Genomic DNA, 16,240 nt, shown 5'->3' with positions numbered 1-16,240 from the left:
AAAGACGTTGGGGCATGGTTGTATTACAGATGGCAGGTTTAAAAGGATGGAGGGTCAATGATGAAACATTAAACGCGTATAAAGGTCCATGTATGTCCGTTGGTGATCTAACGACCATTTGTCGCATTTGACGTACAGGCCCTCTACAGGACTAGTGCGAAATGCACTCGACGCAAGGCGAAGCCCCAAATGTAGCACTGGGCCAAGCATTCGCAATGCTGTTTTAGTCGCTGACCCCTACACCACAAGGCCATAGTCGAAACGAGACCCAACCAAAGCAGTATACAGGCACAGCAGGAGTTCTTGTCAGCACCATACGAATAGTGTGAGAGAACCTTAAGGATATTCATTGTTTTGAGGCATTTATGCTTGAGTTGCTTGATTTGAGGAATGAATGTGTGTTTGTGGTCAAGCACAACACCTGAAAACCTGTGCTCCTTGTTCACAGGAAGCGACACGCCATCGACTAATGTCTGCGTTCGGATGGACCCGACGCTTCGTGGAGGACACAACGCAACATCTTTTCGCAGGATTCAGTTTAACACCATACATGTCCTCCCATCCGGCATATTTCTTGACTCCAAGATAGACTTGACGTTCGCAGATTAACATAATTTAAAAGATATTTGGACGTCGTCTGCATACATGAAATGATAAATTGTAGATTTCAAAGCCTTCCCGAGAGAGTTCCTCTTGAATATGAAAAGAGTGCAGCTAAACACTCCACCTTGAGGCACGACGTTTTCTTGCACGTGAGCCCTTGACAGTGCACTACTGACTCTCACCCGAAAGGTTGTCTCCGACAAGTAACGAAAAAGGGCATTTAATACGTTAACCGAGACACCGAATTTGTTCAGGTCACTAAGAATGCCGTAACGGCAAGCGGTGTCATAGGCCTTCTCAATGTCGAAAAACACCGCAAGACAACTGTTTATTCACGGCATACTTGATATATGATTCAAGTGCTACGAGATGGTCGTTTGTGGATCACCCCGCCCCGAAGCTGCCTAGCAGCTCTCGAGAAGGCAATTGTAATCAAAGAAGTAGACGAGCCTGCGGTCTATTATCTTCTCGAGGACCTTCCAGCGGCAGCTGGTCAGGGCTATCGGACGATAAGTTAAGGGCGACGACGGGTTTTCTCTCCTTCAAGAAAGCCACTATTAGGGTCTCCCTACAAGAGCGTGGAATGTTCCCCGAAAGCCATATGTTATTGTATAGATGGAGTGTTCAAGTGTGTCTGCGTGTAAGTGCTGTATCATTGTATATGTGATGTTGTCTCGGCATGGAGCTGAGGGTTTACACGTGCTCAGAGCTGCCCCAAACTCATGAAGCGAAAACTCAGAGATATAGGAAGTGGTTGATCTGTCATTGTGTTTCATGAAAGTGTTTGGGTGGTGTGCTGAACTTGACACGTGTTGGAAGTGTTGTGCAAGTGTGTCAGCCTGGTCTTCGAGCGTGTCCCCTGTTGTGCTGACCAGAGGCAGGCTGCTTGTTGTCCCTTGAGTTTGCGGATTCGTGTCCATACTTTCCGTGTGTCTGTGTATAAGGTTATTGAGTTTATGAATGAGCGCCAGCTATCTCGTTTTGCCTCACGGCGCACACGTTTTCCCAACACTTTTCCTCTTTTGAACAACAGCAGGTTACCCGACGTGGGGTACCAACGAATACCCCACGCTTTGCTCTAGGCCTTTCACGCCCGCCTACAGTTTTCATTCCACCACGGCCTCCTCTGGTTGCGCGAGGCAACAGAGGCATGGGGAATGGACTTTTCGGCGGCGTCGAGGATGTGCTCCGTGAAGAGTTGGGTAGTTTCTTCAATGTGTAGATGTCTTATGGATGTGTAGTGTAGTTTAGATGTATCTGTAAATGTATTCCAATTTGCTCTTGCTTCATTGAACCTGTTCTGGGAAGATGGACTGCATGGGGCTTTACGTATATATGCTAGTGAGTTGGTGAAGTGGTCACTGCCACATGGGTCGGTGCAGACACCCCACTCGAGAAGAGGAAAGATAACGCCGGAGCCAATGGCCAAGTCTAGATATGAATGTGTGTTGCGTCCTACGTTATGGTATGTAGGCTGTTTCTTGTTAAAAAGGCATGCTCCAGAGGTTAGAAACTTCTCTATCAGGCGACCTCGAGAAGAGCCCCATAGAGAATGGTGAGCATTAAGGTCGCCTGTGAGGATGTATGGTTCAAGCAGCTGGACAACCAGCGCCTTGAAGTCAGAGAGCTGGAGAGTGCTGGTCGGGAGGGATGTAAATTGAGCACACTGTTATCATCCTACTAAATATTATTTAGCGGATGGCTACAGCCCCAAGGACAGTGTGAAAAGTGACGGAGTGGCATGCTAAGGATTTTCGGACGGTTATGGCCACACAGCACGACGAGTGTGTGCAGCCAACCGTATCCTTTCTGAATACCATAGAGATATTTAAGAAATGTGTGTGATTGGAATTTAAATCTCTTTCTTGGACACACATTACACTTGGCTGATTAGCATGCAGAATGCCGTACACGTTGTCAAGATTATTCAGAAGGCCTCTGTACTTCCATATGACAATATTTTCCCTCCCCATTATTAAGTGTTCATAGCGACTGGAGTGTGTTTTTTATGTATTGTCTTTTGGGCCTTCAACTCTCGGAGGGTTTTTCGGCCTCTCTGCAGGTTTGGATGAAGGGACCCACTCCTTCGTCTGCGAAGCAGAAAAGAAAGGTCCCACATCCGTCTCGCCATTAGATTTGTGGGGAGTACCCAGCGGACCAAACCTTTTGTACTTGGCACCCTTTCTGGTGCTCTTTGTTCGAGCCGCGACCGCAGAGGACGTGAGGAGTGCCTTGGGTGGCACAGGCGGGGCGGAGGAGGTGGGAACTGCCTCGAGTGCCTCCGTACTGGGTGTGGAGGATCCAAGAGGAAAGGCCGACCCAGACACCCGTTCTCGTAAGGCGATGGAACCAACGGTGAGCGAGGCAGTGGGTGCAGCTTCGTCTTCTTCCTCACCCCAGCTATCGCCCTCTGCCTGCGCCCATCTCATTTATTTACAACACACTCCCCCCCCCCCCAGCCAGAAAGGCAAGGACTGGCCTTCAAGATGAGCCTTCGTATGGGGCGCCTGAATATCGTCCCAGTGATCAGGCGGAAATAAATGATGTCGAACTGTTCGCATGGGCGGTGCTTGGAGCAATGATTCGCATCTGATGCTGCGTCCCGCAGTTGCTGTGATGTTCCCTGTGCATCAGGATCACCCGCTTCGCACTGTAGGTTTTGGGGTGGCCGCCGGGGTCGGAAGGGACTCCGATGAGTCGTTGTAGCTCGATGTGCGTCTTGATGACGAGCACGTTTTTGAAGCTACAGTGGTTGGTCGGTGTGCAAATGACAGTGGCTGCGACAAACCAAAGGAGTCTAGCATAAATATTGTTGGTGGGCTGGCCACAATCTCTGGTTCTCAATCTGTGGAGTCGAAGTGATGGTGATTCTGCACTGTGCCGTATTGGACACCATCGGGGGAGGTGCCAGATTCGGAAGTGGTATGCCAGCCGGAGCTTCAAAGCTTGCGAAGGAATAGATCTGGGCAGGCATATGCGGATGCGGTGAAATGTCTGGTGTGTAGCTGGTACGCGGTCGCAGCTATCCACAATACGGCGCAAGGCGTGGGTACTCATCTTCCTTCGGGATGGTCGGCGTCGATTCACCTCCTCCCGTCGCGATTTCAAATGGGCCATTTCCTGACCTTTAGGAGCATCATCTAAGTGCATTCTGAGGGTGGCGTCGCCAGGTGACAACAACTTGTGCACGCAAGGAAGCCCGCTGTGCTTGCTCTCCCCAGGATCACTGAGTTCCTTGATCTGTTTCGTACGCGGATATGCCTCACGAAAAAGGGTGACGGCATGGTAATCGGTTGCAGAAGTGGACGGCAGGAACGCGTCTGCCTTATCGTGACCCTGCGTATCATTCTCGTCGCTCGAAAGCAGCATGATCTCACTGTCGGGGAAGACGGCGAGGCTGGTATTTGGAGGGCAGATCGGAACAGTTATTTGACGCTGCGTGAGGTCCTCTGCTTCCATTATACTCGGTTGCGTTGCAGGAGACTCACCGTGAGTGGCGTTGACACCAGAGTCACCAGGTGCCATCCAAATGGACGAGCCGTTGTTGGCTGCGTGTTCGTCGTGCATGGTGTGCTCGGGCTGTTGTTGGCGCGTTTCTGGCTGAACCCTGGGAAGAGCGACAAAGTAGGTGTTCTGCGGTACGTTGGGAACACCCGTGCGCTCTCGATTGTCACTCCTCCAGGTGGTTCGGACGCAGCCATCGGCGGCTGAATTCACAGCAGCTTTGCCAACCGGGTGGAGCATCGCGCGCATTTGACACGAGCGCATTTTGTCGTCGAAATGCTGGGATACGGCAACGTCTTCCTTTAGCTTGTCTCCGGTCAGGTTTCCTTGAATTGCAGCGTCGAGGGCCCGTAACTCGCTCGGCGTGTCGTGGAAGTGGTAAATGTTGGCGGTAAGGTCGGTCACGTGCAGAGCCGGGTCCTGGAGAAGGGCGTCGATTGCCGTAATGAGCCCTGTGATTTTCTCTCGCAGGAGCCTGCGGCGCAGCTTCAGGCGTTCCAATGGAAGGGGCGGCGTAGAAAAACGAGGGTCGGCTTGGGCACGAGCCATCATTGGCAGCGGTCGAGGGCAAGGCCTCCTGGATCAAATAGCGCGAAGGTTTGTGTTGTAAATAAATGAGATGGGCGCAGGCAGAGGGCGATAGCTGGGGAAAAGAAGAAAACGAAGCTGCGCCCACTGCCTCGCTCACAGTTGGTTCCATCGCCTTACGAGAACGGGTGCTGGGTCGTGCTTCTCTCTTGGATCCTCCACACTGGGTTCCTGCCGAAACCAGACGCCTCTCCGCACCCCAGCGAGCTGCGTCGGCGTACCTCCCCAGGGGCAAAGAGGGGAACCTATTTCGCGCCTCTGGGAAGGTGGTGTTTTCCGTTACTTAGATGTTGACAATTTTCTTTTCGAGTCTGAATATCTCGCAGGCACAATTCCCTCCTTCACAGACGAAACCCGCAGGGTGAGTCACTGTTCACAGCGTGGAATGAATGGCTTCAAGCGGGCGATGTGAGCCAGTTGCGTCTTGTTGCTCCGGCGTCCAGTCGTAGTGAGCCGTGACAGAACGTACGTGACGTCGCTCAAGCGATAAACAATAACGAATGGGCCTGTGTAGCGGGACAGAAACTTAGTGCACAGGCCGCGCTTTCGTATTGGGGTCCATAGCAAGACCAAGTCACCTTTTGCATAAGAGACGAATTGGTGCCGACTGTCGTAGCGCTTCTTAGAACGCGTCTGCGACGCCACAGTTCAGAGTCTTGCAAGGCGGCGAGCCTCTTCGGCAAGGCACGCCGTCTTCGCAACCGAGGGCTCATAATGCCAACTTGTCAACCATGTGGCCAAGAACCAGCGCTTGACGCTCGCCAAAACGGCACTTCTTCGAATTCAGCACGAGGCCGGCACTCTGCAGGCAGTTCAGGACGGTATCCACGCGGCAGTTGTGCTCATCGAACGTTCGCCCGAAAATTACTACATCATCAAGGTAACACAAACAAATTTCCCACTTCAATCCACGCAGAATCGTGTTCATGAACCTTTCGAATGTTGCCGGAGCGTTGCATAATCCGAACAGCATCACGTTGAATTCAAAAAGACCGTCAGGAGTGACGAAGGCCGTTTTTTCCTTGTGTGCAGGTTCCATCGGGATTTGCCAATATCCGGATCGTAGATCCGCGGACGAGAAGTAGGACGCTGAGTGCAGACAGTCAATTACGTCGTCTATTCGAGGAAGCGGGTATACGTCTTTCTTCGTAATGGAATTGAGGCGTCGATAGTCCACGCAAAATCGTCATAACCCATCTTTATTCTTGACAAGGATAACAGGTGCAGCCCACGGACTAGATGACTAGATGCAGCATGTCTTTGACCCAATCCGCTATAACCTTGCGTTCATATGGGGCGACTCAGTAGGGCTTTTGTCGAATTGGACGTGCCGAGCCAGTTTCAATTGTGTGACGCGCACGTGAAGACGCGATCCGGATGTTGGTGCCGTCTTGGGCGAAGTCAAACAAAGAAGCATGTCGGGATAGAACGGTCACCAGCGTTGCACGCTGAGTTGAGGAGAGTGATTTGTCAATCATGCCCAGAAATTTAGAATCAGGCACGCCGCTAGTGGCCACCTGAGGCTCACTTTCACACACCACAGCAACAGACGCGCTCTCGTGAGCCTCAAAACGGGCAAGTTTGGTGCCTCTAGGTAGAACTACGTTATGAGCAGAGCAGTTCAACGCCCACAATAAAGTGTGACCATTGTTGATGCGAATAAGGCACCGCGGCAACAAAACGTCTTTCTTCGCACAGTTCCCGGCCAGTGGCTCCACAAAGGCGTCCAGGGAGCTGACAGGGATATCAGAAGCGGTCACCGTGATGGGCAATGCTGTGTGTGCTGCCAGAACCACGTCGTCACAAACAATCAGAATTTCTTCAGCTGGAGAATCGTCGCCAGACAAAGGAAAGAGAAGACTGCTCACTGAAAGTTCACCACCGGCGCCACAGTCAACGGTTGCCCCACAGTCCCGTAAAAAGTCCATCCCGAGAATGACGTCGTGTGTGGAACTGGGAAGCACCGCAAACTCCACTGTAAACGTTTTCCCGGCCACCGAGACGTTCACACTACAAACACCCGTAGGTCGGAGCCATTCGTCACCAACTCCCCGGAACGAAAGAGGGTGATCCCAGCTGAACATTACTTTGCGGCCAAGTCTTTCCTTGAACGCATAACTCATTACAGAAACGGTGGCTCCAGTGTCCACTAAAGCCATTGTTGAAACTCCATCGACCGAAACTTGAACTTTGTTTTTGTCCATAGAAACAGGCAGAGGTTTATCGATTACAGATGGTCCAGCGACCTCACCCCCATCGGCCGCACCTGTTAGTTTCCCGGGGGTGGTGACATCGGGCGGCGGCGAGGCGATGGCGACCTCCTCGGGCGCATTGTGGGTAGTGTCTGGCTGCGATCCGATGAAGGAAAACCACTTCGCTGCGCATTTTGTCCGGAGGGGGTCGGAAGCACTCCCGGATGCCACGATGAGTCAAGCCGGTAGGAAGAACGTTGAGGGTATGCGTCTGGGGCCCTGTATGTTGGCAGCTGGCGTCGATGACGGCAGAATCGCTGGATGTGCCCCGTCGTGCCACAGCGGTAGCAAACAGGTGGCCGACGCCCCGTATCTGACCGTTCAAAAGACGCATATCGCATATCTTGTTGGTAGGCACGCTGGCCCACCTCGTAGTTTCCTATCTTCGAGTGATCCAGTTGTAGATTCGGTTCGTAATAGTCGGCATATAGATTACGAGGAAAGCGACCTGGCCGCCAAAAGTCTGCGTCCCTGTTATAGGGACCATTAAGATTTTCGCGGCTCGGTGGGGCTCAATGTTTGCAGCGTTGATGGACAGATTCATGCATTCACTTTGGGCACAAGGGCACCGGCACGCAGCCTCTTTCGTCAGATAGCGTTCAGAGAAGCTTGCTGCCTTGCTTGGGACGTCTTCATGTAGCCGCAACTCTTCACGGACTATTTGCCGTATGGTAGGCGCGAGATCAGCGGGTGAGGTGCTGTCAACGCTTGCGACAGTAGTCACGTTGGATAAGCGGCCAAACATTGGGGTTATACGGCGTTTTCTTAGCGCTTCGAACTTGCGGCAATGCCGAATTACAGCCGACACGGTGTCCAAATGCTCCTTGCTAATGAGGAATGTGTAGACATCCTCAGCAATTCCCTTCAGTAAATGGCCCACCTTGTCGTCCTCAGGCATTTCGGCGTTCACTACTCTACACAGCTGCAGAATTTCTTCAATGTAGGTGGTGCAGCTTTCCCCTGGGACTTGAGCTCGCTGCAGAAGAGTCTGCTCTGCTTGCTTCTTCTTGGCTTCAGCATCACTGAAGCTTTCCTTCATTAACTCTACTAGCCGATCCCACGTCGTACATTTCGCTTCATTGTTGTCAAACCACACCAGGGCGGTCTTCTCCAAGGAAAATACGACGTTTGCAAGCTTGTCTGCCGCATTCCAACGGTAGTACTTGCTCACTTGTTCGCAATGGGTGAGCCAGTCATCGACGTCTTCTTCCGCTTTGCCTTCAAACTTCCGTGGTTCTCGTTGCAGCTACCAGCCGCCGGGCGGTGTAGCCGAAGAGTTGCCTTGAGCCGGGGGCGCCATGACTTCTCGGACGGGCGAGAGGCCAGCTACGCGACGGCTTCGGCGAAGACCCAGTGACGCCGTTGTTCGCTGGGTTTACCCCGCACCTCCACCACGTCTGTTGCGGTAAATGGCAGGTTTATTTCCTGGACAGGACGGAGAAGCTTCACAGGAACTAACGGGGCTCCAAACGCACACGCCTGAGGATTGTTCCTCTTCCTCTTCTAGCCCAGTGATTGCCCATCCGTCGTGTACATGTCCAAGTATGTGAGGCGTTACAATATTGTTTCCCTAAATAGTTATAACCAGCAGTGCAAATTATGCAGCATTCATGACCGAGTGTAAAATGTGTACGTTTGAGCTAGTGTCTTTCTTATCAACGTATCATCCTTGAAAGAACAATTCACATCTTCCAGTCATTCTCCAGAATGGGTTATGTTGACCATTGTGACCAGCGTCATCATCAACATAAAGACAGTCGGGAATCCTCCACGCTATCGTCCAGAGGTACGGGGTTCGCTCATACTGCTTCGATTTCTAACCTCTCGCCTTCAGGAAGGCCTTCTTCAATAAATCACCTTTTACGTAGTTAAGGAGCTGTTTTAACGCCTTAATCCTGGAACGCCGGAGCCGGAAGTTACCCTCGGCAATGGACAACGGACCGAACCAGACTGCTACGTCCTCATCGCCGGTGGTGATGCGCTATGGTGCCATGCAGCGAGACCCTCCATTCTTCAAAGGAACCGATAATAACTGCGCTGAGGATTGGCTGTACGGGTATGAACGGGTAAGCGCACATAACCGATGGGACGACGCCATGAAAGTGAATAACGTCGGCTTCTCTCTGAAGGGAACCGCCGAGTTAAGGTATGGGAATAACCAGCGCGACTGCCGGACGTGGTCTGAGTTAAGGTAAAGTTCCTTACGGTCTTTGGCCGACCAGCGGTGCGCAAGCTTCAAGCGGAGCAGCGTCCGCGCGTTCGAGCACAGTAGGCTGGCGAGAACTTTAATAGCTATATTGAAGACGTCGTGGACCTATGAAAGCGCGTCGGCCCATCCATGGCGGAATCGGATAAAATCATGCGCATTATAAAAGGCATACCTGACGACACCTTCCAGATGCTTCTGTCCAAGGACTTGCGCATGGTTGCCGACGTCGTCAACTTGTGCCTTAGCTTTGATGAGCTGAGGAAGCAACGGGCTCTCACTAGAGGATCTCGTGCGTGGGATGACACCGGTTGAGCTTGGCAGCAATTTCTACCGATTCCGTGCTCCTTACGCAAATTAAAGCCTTCGTGCGTGAGGACGTTGCTCGAACGTTGTCTCTCCTACCTTGCACGACTAAGTCTGTGTCCACGGTGGAGCCTACCCTCAGAGATGTTATCCTGGATTAAATTGCCGAAGCACTTCCACCGCCGTCTACGCAGTACGTGCCAGTATACCTGCGCCAGTCACTTATGCCGAAGTTGCCACAAGACCATTGTAGCAGCCGTCCGTGATGTTCCAGCCGACATTTCCAGTTCGACCTCGGTCAACCTATCCCCGCCGTTATCCGCCGTCAACGTGGAACTCTGCGCCTGCAGATTTCCCTCCGTCACCTCGAGGACATATGACGCCACGTTCTTCGTTCCCAACTTGCTCTTCGGACCGTGCAACCTATACTGAACACTGCTCGCCGTCACCACGCCGTCGCTCGCTCTCCCCGATGCGGAGCTGTTCTGGTCCCAGAGATACGGAAAACTAGTCGCCGCAGTTCCTGAGGCACGAACTGCGTCGATGTCGAAAAGTCCAAGGCTTCATCCCCTTCCGTCCCCTAACTATGTCATCGATGTTATTGTTGAAGGTATTCGTTCATTCGTTTTTGTCTACACAGGAGCCGCCGTTTCTGTTATTACGCTGATCTCTGCCGTTCCCTTCGCAAAGTGAAGACGCCCCTGGATGGACTATTGCTCCGAACCGCAAGTGCACAACATATCAAGGCAATGGCTGCATGCACGCCTCGGGTCGCTATTCAGGACGTCGTGCACCATATTGAGTTTATAGTGCTTCCAGCGTGCTCCCATGACGTAATTTTAGGATGGGACTTTCTTTCGCGCAATAATGCAGTGATTGACTGCGCACGCGCACAAGTGGAGTTTTGTGCCTTTTCTGACGCATCTTTTTACGACGACCACCTCGTTCACGCTACTAAACATGTCGTGGCAGAAGACACTCATCTTCCGCCGTGTTCTTCTAAATTTGTGCCTATATGCTGTGTATCTGTCACCGACACCACTGCGTTCTTTACCCCACCTGACATGTTTCACCACCGCAACCTTTTCCCTTGCCGTTTGCCGTTCTGAATTTCCACTCCGGGGCAAACGCCATGTTCATCACGAACATATCGACCGTGCCGTGCGCCCTCCTAGAAGGCCAAACCCTAGAAAGTCTCGAACATAAAGACAATGACCTTATTTTCAAAGTTACGGATGACGTGTCACACATTGACATCGACGGACTAGTTGCGCGTTAGTCAGATCCGATCTCGGGACTGACGTTTTTAGTGACTGTATGGACGATCCTCTATACAGCACCCAACAAGCGCAACTTATGGCTCCACTTCAGCGATTCCGTTCGTTTTTTGTTTGTCACAGAACGCGCTTTACCACACGTCTACTGTGGAGCACACCATCGACACAGGAAACCATGCTCCCCTTCGATGACGGCCGCATCGCGTCTCCCCAGCCGAGCGTCGCACCATCGAGCAGCGCGTCGACGACATGCATCAGCGGGGCGTTGTTCGACCCTCAAGCAGTCCCTGGGCATCTCCTGTCGTTCTCGTCCAACAAAACATGGTACATTACGATTTTGTGTAGGCTATCGCCACCTCAACAAAATCACGCGCAGGGAGGTCTATCCTCTCTCTCGCATAGATGATGCTATGGACAGCTTGCAGGGGGCAGAATTTTTCTCGAAGCTTGATTTAAGGTCCGGGTATTGGCAGGTTCCTATGGCGGACGATGATCGCCCGCAAACGGCATCTGTCACCTCTGATGGATTGTACGAATTTAATGTCATGCTGTTCGGGCTATGGAATGCCCCTCCAACACTTCAGCGCATGATGGACAATGTTTTGCGGGAGTTCAAGTGGAAAGTCTGTCTTTGCTATCTAGACGATATTATCATCTTTTCCGCCGATTGTCCGACGCACCTTCACCGTTTAGAACAAGTGTTAACGTGCCTGTCTAGAGCCTGTCTCCAACTTAACCTCAAAAAGTGTCTCTTTGCCACTACAAAACTTACCAACTTGGGTTATATCGTCTCCAAGGATGGCGTCCTCCCCGACCCAGCCAAGCTTTGCGCTGTTGCCGAATTCCCGAAGCCAACCAACACAAAATACCTTCGGAGTTTCATACGACTTCGCTCCTACCTCAGGCGCTTCATTCGCAACTTTGCTTCCATCTTTGAGCCCTTAAAAATATCCTCGGTGGTGACCGTGACTTGCATGACTGGTCTCCGAACTGCGACCTTGCGTTCCAGACTTTGCGCCGTCTACTGACCTCGACACCCATGCTTTGACACTTCGACCTTACAGCACCTACCGAACTTCATACTGACGCCAGCTGACTTGGCCTTGGGGCTGTGCTTTGCCAACGTAACGCAGGTTTCGACGAATAAGTTGTCGCCTATGGAAGCCACACCCTAACTAAGGCAGAATACAATTATACAGTTACCGAGAAGGAGTGCTTGGCCACCATCTGGACGCTTGCTAAATTTTGACCATATCTGTACGGCCGCCCATTTTATCGGGTAACCGACCACCACGCCCTCTGCTGGCTGTCTTCTTTCAAAGATCCGGTTGGTCGTCTTGGGCGATGACCGCTTCGCCTCCAAGAATATGACATACGAGTCAAATACAGGTCTGGTCAGAAGCATTCTGACTCCGACGCTCTCTCCTATTCACCCGTACCTGCTGATCTATCGGACTGTCCTGGTGACCTGTCTTCCATTCCTGTGACGGATATGGCAGCTGAGCAACGGAAAGACCCATGAATTGGTTTCCTCATCACCTCGCTCACCAATCTTTCCAAAGGTGTAACAACAAGTGCTCTCCATAGACAAGTGTAAGGTCCACTTATGAGATCAGCGGCCAGGCGCCCGGGCTGCGCGTGAGAACCTGCCACTCTGTCTGGGGGCTCAGCACTGTAGACTCTACGCCGCAGCCGTCGCCAACTCGTCACGGCGAGCACAGGAGACGGATTGTCTGGCCCACATGATACCACGGGGATAATGCCCCATTGAGAAAGCAGACGGCGCCGCGGGATTCCAAGAACCGTCGACGTGACGCGCGGAGGTGGAGGGATTACCGGCGTCGAGGCGCGCGCCGCGCGAGACATCATTGTTAACGCGATGCGGCCGGCACAGTGCACTACTGTCGCCGCCTTTCGCTCTCACCGCGTGGGGTCGCGCGCACCTGCTGGTCCGCGAGCGTGCCGTTGACCCAGGAATGGCGGTGCCTCATTGAATATTCCCTAGCGCGCTGAGTGACAGCTGTTTACGTGAATTTGGGCACTCCCTTAAGCGTGTACAAATGCTACAGGGGCGTCCCCGAGAGAGGGTGATCTCGTGGTGTTATCAGGCCGAACTTAGCCGTTGGAAAGGGTTCTTGTCTGAGCGCTGAGCTGGGCAGTTCCCGGTGGGACAAGGAATCTCGACCGGTGAAGCTAAGTTGGGATTTGTGAGCCCCCTAGGTAAGAGGTTAAGAGCGTGTCGGAGGTTTAGGGTACAGCGTTGTACCGGGATACTACACGGATCTTGCGGCGAGACAGTCTCGGCCGTCGTTTCTCGAGCGGTTTGTGTACGCTCCGAGTATAGGAGAGTTCGACGAAGTTGAGGACCCCGAGTGATTTGTGGGCACTCGGAGCTAGCGTCTCGCGGAAGTTTGAAGTTTTTCTTTTCATAATTCATGTACCCAGTTTTCCTACTGTAAATAGGTGTATATAGATTCTTCGTTTCACTTAATCAACCCCAACGCCTCGAGTTCGTCAATTCGACCGCCGTCTCCAAGAACTTCAACACCATCGCCCTGCCAGCCTCCTGCCAAATCAACCGGAGCCCGGGCGATTGGGTTCCTGATAGACACCGGACTTCGGGGAAACGAACCACAACCATCTTTACTGGCGCAGCCGACAGGGTTTGGCAGAAGAGAACACCAGGCCACAGCCAAGGGCAGCAAGTGGACGCAAGCCCGTTTTCATCGGCACCAGCCGAGCTCCGCGCGGACTGGAGCGGTAGAGCCAAGCCAGCGCACGGGGCCAACGACGCGGCAGCCTACCACCGAAGGTGCGGTTGAGTGGGATTTCTTGCGCTTCGTTGTGGCGGTGTACGCTGAGTCTGGGATTGCATGGTAGTCACGTGGAGCATGCAGACGAACATGGCGGAAGGAGACGGAAATGGTCAGACACATGAGGCGCCACCTCAAGGGGGAACGGTGGCAGGTGGGGTGGTCCAAGCGGAGTCTGAGACGATAATTCTTAGGCGAATGGAATTGGAGTTTCAGGAGCGGGAGAGAAAGGCGGAGGAGAGGGAGAGAAGAGAGGCGCGAGAATCGGAAGAAAGCATACAAAAACTGAAGCTCGAATCCGATGAGTGGCTGCGAAGGTTGGAGCTGGAGACGAGGGCCGGCACGCAAACTCCTACGGGCTCGGACTCAGACGAGGGTAGGCGGCCGGGCTTAGACCCGGTCACTCAATGCGCAAAGTTCCTGAAAGTGCTTAAGCTGCCGTGCGATGCGGACATTCCGTTGTGGTTCGACGAAGTTGAAAGGTTGTTTGTAACGTACGGTGTACCGGAGTCGAGTTAGGTTCATTTGGTTGTACCGGCGTTGTCGGAACGAGTGAGGTACATGTTACGTGGACTCGGGGAGAGTGAGTGCAATGACTACGGAGTGGTAAAAAGGCCGTGTTGCAGGAGCTTAGGCTAAGCCCCGCAGAATACCTCGACCGATTTGCAAAGGCAACGAAACTTAACGACGAAACCTGGTCGCAATTTGCCTCCCGCGTAGGCACCCAATTTGACTACTACTTGAAATCGAGGAAGGCCTAAACAAAAGAAAAGGTAGTGGCCCTTATGGTGGCTGGTAGAATTAGGAACAGTTTGAGTGCTGAGGGACTGGAGTACGTTCGCCTGCGCGAAGCAGAGACGTGGCTGAAGCTGCCAGAGATAGCTAACGTGCTGCAAACCTTCGAGCAGGCCAAGGGAAGAGGCTCCGCTGTTGGGCGTAGAGATCAAGTAACTCCGCGCAACACCAACAGTGGCAAGCGAATGTGGATGTGTAGCGTCTGTAAGGGAGAGGGTCAGCGTTTCCGGCTGTGCCAGAAAATTGCTGAGAAGTCAGGAAACCCAGGGCGCAGCGCGCCCGTGCAGAGAGTGATAGTAGAGGACGCAAGTGCAGTGCACGCTCAGCATGCCGGCCTGACAAGCGGGGGCAGCGAATTCTCGTGGCCGAGGTAAATGCGCTCGGAAGCATTGATGAGCTGAGAAGGTCTAGACTACAGCACGTGGAACTCGACTGTGCAGGTAACACCGTTACCGCGACGGTCGACACGGGAAGCGAAGTTACGGTGGTTCGAGAACGTTTAGTCCCACAGGACGCTATGCAGCCATCGGGCACCATCAGGCTAGTTCCACCATTTGGCCGGTCGGTTAACGCGAGAGTGGTCAGCCTGCCTGTGAGTTTGAGGCAGGCCGTGTCGGTGGTCGGGAGCCCCAAGGTGCAGCTAATCTGTGCTTTCACCAACAATCTCGCCGAGGGACTAGACTGTTTGCTTTCCAGAGAGGATTGGGAGCTGCTGACGAAATGTCACCCCAACCGGGAGGCGAACAGCACGGCTGAAACTTTCGCCTCCTCCAGTGGGGACCACGAGGTCGGCAACGGGGCGATCTCGGAACCGGCGGCTGCCGTGTGTGAGATTACGGGAGAGACGGCACCCGAAGCTCCGGCCGAGGAGATTGATGAGGCCATCGAAGTTGAGGGCCCACGGGCAAGGCTTCTGCCGTCTCAGCTGGCTGATGACAGCCTAAAGAAAGCTTGGGCCGACGCGAAAAGAGGGAAAGCTGGCACGTTTGTCTCTACGCAACTTGTGCTGCCCTCAGAGAGACACGAGGAGGTACTCTTGCTGGCCCACGAGTCGCTATGGGGAGGCCATTTAGGCCCCAAAAAGACGAAGGCTAGGATAAAATATAGCTTTTGCTGGCCTGCCCTAGAGGCAGACGTATCCAATCACTGCCAAACATGTCATGGCTGCCAAATCCGGGCAGATAGACGGCTCAGTGTCCGGGTCCCTATTGTTCCCCTAACAGGACCCGACCACCCCTTCCAGGTAGTAAACGTTGACATCATCGGTCCCCTGGACGTGCTGTCAGGTCGGGGCCACAAGTATGCGCTTTGTCTGGTGGACCTCTGCACACGCTGGCCCGAAGTCGTGTGCTTGCGGTCACTTACGGCGAAAGCGAGTTGCGAGGCTCTTCTGACAAAATTCAGCAGGACTGGCATCCCTGAGTTAATATGCTCTAACCAGGGTACTAACTTCACGTCACAACTGACACAAAGCTTTTCGGAAAGGTTGGGCTGCGCGCCGTGCTTCTCGACACCGAAACACGCGGAGAGCAATGTCACGGTGGAGCGTTGGAATAGGGTACTTAAGAACGTGCGTTTTCACGTCATCGAGAAGGATCCAAGGAACTGGGATAGGTTAGTGCCGTTCGTGTTGTGGGCCTACCGAGAGGTTCCGCACAACGCAACCGGAGTCACCCCGTTTCGCATGCTTTATGGCAGGAACCCCACAGGACCGCTGGCGATCCTCCAGCACAGTTGGACAGGGGAACTGCCCGTACCGGGCACATTAAAAGAGGAGCCAGCGAAATACCTAAGGCAGCTGTGCGAGCAGCTAGAGGTAGCGGCGGAAGTTGCGGGGCTCACGGCGCGTGCGCGCCAGGGCAGCTACGCGCAGGCGTACAATAGAACCGCGCGTAA

General features: G+C 53.2%; 1 pseudogene; it reads left to right on the top strand.

Annotated features, from left to right (window-relative positions):
- The first annotated feature begins 8,127 nt into the window (after nt 1–8,127).
- On the top strand, nt 8,128–14,718 carry LOC144175741 (uncharacterized; annotated as a pseudogene).
- Nucleotides 14,719–16,240: the final 1,522 nt, after the last annotated feature.

Source organism: Haemaphysalis longicornis, unplaced genomic scaffold (assembly GCF_048455015.1).
Source record: "Haemaphysalis longicornis isolate Haplotype H1 unplaced genomic scaffold, Haemaphysalis longicornis Haplotype H1 scaffold_3, whole genome shotgun sequence".
NCBI classification, from domain to species: Eukaryota; Metazoa; Arthropoda; class Arachnida; order Ixodida; family Ixodidae; genus Haemaphysalis; species Haemaphysalis longicornis.
The sequence above is the reverse complement of the archived record's forward strand: the minus strand, read 5'-3'. Positions and strand labels throughout refer to the sequence as shown.